Source organism: Belonocnema kinseyi, chromosome 6, assembly GCF_010883055.1.
Source record: "Belonocnema kinseyi isolate 2016_QV_RU_SX_M_011 chromosome 6, B_treatae_v1, whole genome shotgun sequence".
NCBI classification, from domain to species: Eukaryota; Metazoa; Arthropoda; class Insecta; order Hymenoptera; family Cynipidae; genus Belonocnema; species Belonocnema kinseyi.
Window position 1 is genome coordinate 7,888,505 of NC_046662.1, and position 7,240 is coordinate 7,895,744.

The following is a 7,240-nucleotide window of genomic DNA, read 5'->3' on the forward strand; positions in this document are numbered from 1 at the left end:
TTTTATTTACAAAAAAAGTTCTTAGGTTCAAAAAAACATTCAGGGAACTGAAAAAGTGAGGTCGGTAATATAGGTATTTAGCTGTGTCACATGCCCTTAAATAAAAAATAGAAAAAAATAAATGAAAGTAAGAACAGAATGCAAAGTGTACCTGCAACGGGCTCTTGACAAGGAAATTAAAGAATGAAGTTTTATCACATTCTTCTGGTTCATCCTCATGAATTGCGATTTGATACTTTTTATAAAGATTTGCACTTTCATCGAGCGTATCAAGGAACTCATCTGACATGACTCGAACCAATTTTAACTGATAAATAAATTTTTATAGCCAGTTATCAAGATATATGAAAACATATTAAAGAAGCCTTCTTGTTCAATTATGCTGTATAATTTTTTTATTTTTGTAAGTTTATGCTGGTTGAAAAAAAGTACTTTCAAACATTTATTTTAACGATTTTAATGCAGCAGGTAAATATTTTTAAGAATCAAAAATATTGATTTAATTGTACCATATAGGTCCACTTTGCTTCAATTCTTATTTAGAGTCTGCTCTAAATCAAAAGCATAAATTATTATCACTTTGACTCTTAATATTATAAATTATCTTCAATTATATTTACAGGCCCCAGACTCACTTTAGAGATCGAAAATAGTGTAAATAGTATCAGAAAATATTTTAAAATGGTGTCAAAATAGTATTAGAAAATTTTTCAATTATTGGAAATGAAGTTTAAAGATTATTTAAAATTTTATTATTTAGTTTACAAATTATCATAATTCTCAGACAGTATTCATTTATTGCAGCCTTCAAAATCTTTTCCCTTTTTCTCATTTTTACACTTAAATTTCAACTGATTTAATAAAACCCAATACGAAAATCCAACTATTTTTTTTTATTGAAAGTTCAATCTTTTCTATAAAAATGTCTATTTCATTTTTTGGTTGAGAACTCATCTTTTTGGCTAAAAATGTTATTAATTGGTTCGAAATTGAATTATTTTAGTCAAAATACAACAAATATTTTTTAACTCACACTTCTAGGTTAAAAATTCAACTGTTTTGTTGAAAATTTTTCGTTTCGGCTTAAAAAATCAATGATTTGATTGAAATTATTTTCTTTCTTGATTAAAAATTCTTTTTTACTAAAAATTTAACTATTTTGTTAAGCATTCACTTTTTTTAAATTCATCCCTTTCTGTGGAAATTTGACCTTTTTTTATTAAAAATTAATCCGTTCGGTTGAAAATTAATGAAATTTAATGCAATTCATTGAATATTTGTCGTTTTTGGTTAAATTCAACTATTTTTAATTTTTAATAAAAATATTTTTTGTTTAAACATAAACTATAAAATTTCTAGTTGAAAATTCATAAATTTTCAATAAAAAAAAGAAATTTTCAACAATGTAGTTTCACTCTTACCCAAGTAGTTGATTTTTTAATTAAAAAAGATTAATTTTCAACAAAATAGTTAAACTTTCAACCAAAGAAATGAATTTTCAGCTAAAAATATAAATCTTTAAAAAAAATCATTTTCATTAAAAAATATATATTTCTACTAAAACGGATGAATTTTTAAATCAAAAAAATAAATTTTTTAATAAAAAACGACAATTTTTGTTTAAAAATTGAAATTTCATTCAGAAAAGATTTGAGTTCCTTTTCAACACCAAATTTTAAATTTTAAACATTTTAATTTTAAACAAGTTCGTGTTTTTTTAATTTAAAAGTCATTTTTTAACTGCAATTTTAACTATTTTGTTTAAAATTTAACTGGTTGTGTCAGATTGGATACTCGGGTTGAAAATCTCACTGTTTTATAGAAAAATTGTCTTTTTGGTTTGAAAATTCAACAATATAGTAAAAAAATAAAAAAAATTTTATAGAAAATTCAATTTTTGTATTAAAAATTATTTCTCCTCAATGAGAATTTAACTAATCCATTTTTTGTTTAAAACTGATATTTTTTTACCTGAAAATGCAACTATTTACATCACATACATTGTTCAAACTATTTAGTTGAAAATTTACGTAATTTGCTGAAAACTCGCCTTTTCTGTAAAAAATTAATCTTCTTCGTTGGAAATTTAACAATTTAGCTAAAAATGTATGTACCTATTTTCTTGAACATTTATCTTTTTTGGTAGAAAACCAACTTTTAGTAAAAACTCAAGTATTTTTTTGAAAACGAGTCTTTTTTAGTTAAATACAATTGTTTTTTATATTGAATTAAAACATTTTTTGTTGAAACACCAACAAAATTCAACAAAATTCATCTTCATTGGTAGAAAATCCAACTATTCCGTTAAATTTAATGTATTTTGTTAAAAATTTGTCTTTTTTGGTAGAAAATTAATTTTTTTTTTGTCAACAAAATCAAGTATTTTGTTTTAAATTCGTCTTTGTTGGTTGTATCCAACTGCTGATTATTTTCAATTAAAATATAAAAAATAAAATATCTTGGTGTTAAATACAACTGTTTTTTATGTTTAATTAAAATATTTTTTGTTGAAATTTTGTTTTAAATTCGTCTTTGTTGGTTGTATCCAACTGCAAATATTTTTTAATTAACATTTTTTTTCAAAGAATTAACAACTATATTTTTCATTGAAAAATTATTTTTTAGGTTGCAAATTCAAATTATTGCTTAAAAACTGAGCTACTTTTTTAATAGTTCATTTTGTTAGTTTAAGATTTTTTTTAAATTTTTTTATTAAAAGTATTTTTTTAACAGAAAATTTAACTATTCTGTTGAAAATACTCTCGGGTTCAAAGGTCAACTGTTTTATAGTAAATTCGTCTTTTTTCTGGAAGATTGTATAATTCGGTATAAAATTCTACTATTTATTACGAAATTAAACTGCTTTGTAAAAAATTATTTTTTTTTAATTAAAAATTGATTTTTCTCAATGAAAATTTAATACTTCAATTTTTTAAACTGAAAAAATGAATCAAATATAAATTAGATTAACAACAAATAAATTGAACCAATTTTGGTTAAAAAATCGAGAACTTTTTTTTTAAACGTCGTTTTTTTGTTGTTGTTGAATTATACTGTTTTGATATAAAATAAAAATATTTTTCATTGAAATATCAATTATAAGGTATATTTTTCGTCGAAAATTCATCGTTTGGTTTGATTTTTTTTATGACTGAAAGTTAATTATCCCCGTGGGAAATTTAACTACATCATTGTTTGTTAAAAATTGTTCTTGTTTGGTTTAAAATGTGATTTTTTGAAAATTCTTGTTTTCTTGGAAAAGAATCAATTTTTTTATCAAAAATCAAATATTTGATTGAAAGTTCATATTCGTTGGTTCATATTTACAGGTTGAAAATTCCACTGTTTAATAGAAAATTCTCTTTTTTAACTTGAAAATTAAACAATTTGGTATAAAATTCATCAACTATTTGTTACAAAATTGAACTGCTTTGTGGAAGATTTTTTTTATTGCTGAAAGGAATTTATTCAGAAACGAAATAATATAAAGTAAAAATTAATCAAATATAATCTGGAATAAGAACACATAAATTGTTCCAACTATTTAGTTGAAAATTTAAGTAATTTATTTAAAATTCGTCTCTTTTGAAAAAAAAATATTTGGTCAAAAAAAGAAGTACATGTTTTGTTGAAAATTCGTTTTTGTTGATTGAACGCAACTGTTTTTTATTTTTAATAAAAATTCACGTTTTTGGGTTAAAAATTCAACTCATTGGTTGAAAGTTGAACTACTTTTTTAATAGTTCATTTTTTCTAGATTAAGGTTTATAATTTTAGCCGAAAATTCGTTTTTTTTTGTTTGGTTAAAAATTAATTTTTTTAAACTGAAAGTTCATCTAATTTTTGGCAAATTCATATTCTAGAGGTGAAAATTTCACAGTTTAATGGTAAATTCGTCTTTTTGACTTGAAGATTAAAAAATTTTTGCATAAAATTCCAATACTTTGTACAAAATTAAACAGTTTTGTAGAAAATTCTTTTTTTTTCGATAGAAAATAAATTTTTTGGTAAAAAATCAATTTTGGTTTAAAAATACAACTATTTATAATTAAATGAAAAATTCAGAAACAGAATAATTTAAACTAAAAATTATTCAAATATAATTTGGACTAAAAACAAAGAAATTGTTCCAACTATTTAGTTGAAAATTTATGTAATTTATTTGGAACTCATCTCTTTTGAAGGAAAATACATTTTTCGGTCAAAAAACAAGTGCAAAATTGAAATGCTTTGTAGAAAATTATTATTTTTTTATTGTTGAAAGTTAATTCTCCTCAGTGAAAATTTAAGTGTATTATTCTTCATTAAAAGTGTTTTTTTTTTTGTTTGTTTAAAAATACAACTTTTCTGGTAGAAAATTAATCTTCTTGGTTTGAAATTCAACTATTTGATTAAGAATTTACATTTTTTATAATTCATCTTTTTGATTAAATATTCAACTATTTGGTTTTAAAAATTGAGGCAATTTATTTAAAGTTCTTTTTTTTTTGGTAAAAAATCAAGTATTTTGTTAAAACTTTGTGTTTTTATTGTTGTTGTTAAATTCTGTTTTTTATATAAAATTAAAATATTTTTCGTTGAAATATCAACCATTATATTTTTCGTTGAAAATTAATCTTTTTAGTTTGAAAATTTCGTTGCAAATTTGTATTCTCAGGTTTAAAATTCCACTGTTTTATAGAAAATTCTCCCTTTTGACTTTAAAATTAAGATAAGATAAAAATTCAACTATTTAGATATTTAATTGAAATTTGATGTAATTTGTTAAAAATTGGTATAAGATTTAACTACATATATGGTAAAAAGTTTAGGTATTTTGTTAAAAATTCATCTTTTGATTGATTTTATCTACTTGATTGAAAATTTATCTAATTTATTTAAAATTCGTCTTTTTTGGTAAAAACTCATTTTTTTCTAAAAAATCAAGTATTTTGTTTAAAATTCGTGTTTTCTGGTAGAAAATTAATCTTCTTGGTTTGAAGTTCAACTATTTGGTTAAGAATTTACGTTATTTTTAGAATTCATCTTTTTGATTACAAATTTAACTATTTGGTTGACAACTGACATTTATTTAAATTTCCTCTTTTTGATGTAAAATCAAGTATTTTGATGAAACTTCAATTTTTTTAGTAGAATTCTACTGTTTTTTATATAAAATAAAAATATTTTTCGTTGAAAGATCAACTTTTACATTTTTCGTTGAAAATTTATCTTGTTAGGTTGAAAGTTTGGTTGAAAATACGTATTCTCGGGTTGAAAATTCCCCTGTTTTACAGATAAATTCTCCTTTTTCACTTTAAAATCAGATAAAATTATAATTCAACTTTTTAGATATTTAGTCGAAATTTGTTAAAAAATGGTATAAAATTCAACTTCATATTTGGTTAAAAATTTACGTATTTTGTTCAAAATTCATCTTTTTGATTGATTTTATCTATTTGGTTGAAAATTTATCTAATTTATTTAAAATTCGTCTTTTTCGGTAAAAAAATAAATTTTTTTCAAAGAATCAAGTATTTTGTTAAAAATTCCTCTTTGTTGAACGAATTCTACTGTTTTTTTATATAAAATTAACATATTTTTTGTTGAAATATCAACTATTATATTTTTCGCTGAAAATTCATTGAGAATTTCACTGTTTTATAGAAAATTTTCCTTTTTGAGTTGAATATTAAATAATTTTGTATAAAATTAATCAACTATTTGGTACAAAATTAAATCGCTTTGCAGAAAATTAGATTTTTTTATTGTTGAAAGTTAATTTTCCTAAGTGAAAATATAACTACATCATTCTTTATTACAAAATCTTTTGTTTTGTTTAAAAATACAGTGTTTTTGGTAGAATATTAATCTTCTTGTTTGAAAATTCGATTATTTGGTTGTAAATTTATGCATTTTGTTAATAATTCGTCTTTTCTGGCAGAAAAGTAATCTTCTTGGTTGGAGATTCAACTATTTGGCTAAGAATTTACGTTTTTTTTTAAAGAATTCATCTTTTTGATTAAAAATTTTACTTTTTGGTTGAAAACTGATGTAATTCATTGAAAGTTCCTCTTTTTGGTAAAAAATTAAGTATTTTTGGTGAAACTTCGTTCTATTGTTTAATCCTATAGTTTTTTCTATAAAATAAAATTATTTTCCGTTGAAAAATCAACTATTGCATTTTTCGTTGAAATTTCATCTTTTTAGGTTGAAAATTTGGTTGGAAATTCCACTGTTTTATAGAAAATTCTCCTTTTTGACTTTAAAATTTGATTAAAATTATAATTCAACTATTTAGATATTCGTCTTTTTTGGTAAAAAAATCTTTTTTCTTTTGATAACAAATCAAGTATTTTAGTGAAAATTGTTGAAAATATTTGTTGAAAAAATTGTTGAAAAATTTTGTTGAAAAATTTGTTGAAAATATTTTGTTGAAATTTGTTGAAAATATTTTGTTGAAATTTGTTGAAAAAGAGTATGTTGATCGAATTTTACTGCTTTTTATATCAAATAAAAATATTTTTCGTTAAAAAATCAACTATTACATTGTTTGTAGAAAATTCATCTTTTTAGGTTGAGAATTCCACTGTTTTATACAAAAATTTTCTTTTTGAGTTGGATATTAAATAATTTGGTACAAAATTAATCAATTATTTGGTGCACAATTGAGTTGCTTTGTAGAAAATTATTTTTTTTATTGTTGAAAGTTAATTCTCATAAATGAAAAATTAACTACATCATTCTTTATTAAAAATGGTTTTATTTGTTTGTTTAGAAATACAACTTTTTTGGTAGAAAATTAATCTTCTTAGTTGAAAATTCAATTACTTGGTTGCAGATTTATTTACTTGTTAATAATTCGTCTTTTCTGGTAGAAAGTTAATCTTCTTGGTTTGAAATTCAACTATTTGGTTAAAAATTTACGTTTTTTTTTAGAATTCATCTTTTTGATTAAAAAATTGACTATTTGGTTGAAAACTGATGTAATTTATTGAAAATTCCTCGACACGCCCCTGGGCGTCGGTTGAGAATAAACGTGTTACCGAGTCGGGCTATTATTTGTTGTGAATTTTTCTCGTCTTTGACGACAATAAAGCTTTTGGAGTGATATATTAGTGTACTTTAGAGTCTTAAGATACTGTGAGAGTGAAGTGCAGGCTTAAGGGCATGTGACACAGCTAAATACCTATATTACCGACCACAGTTTTTCAGTTCACTGAATGTTTTTTTGAACCTAAGAACTTTTTTTGTAAATAAA

The 7,240-nt window shown here is 22.1% G+C and overlaps 1 protein-coding gene across 3 annotated transcripts in view; it reads left to right on the forward strand.

Moving 5' to 3' along the window:
- LOC117174228 (arginyl-tRNA--protein transferase 1) overlaps window positions 1-7,240 on the forward strand; it is a 38,003-nt gene that overhangs the window by 12,040 nt on the left and 18,723 nt on the right. The window lies entirely within an intron of this gene.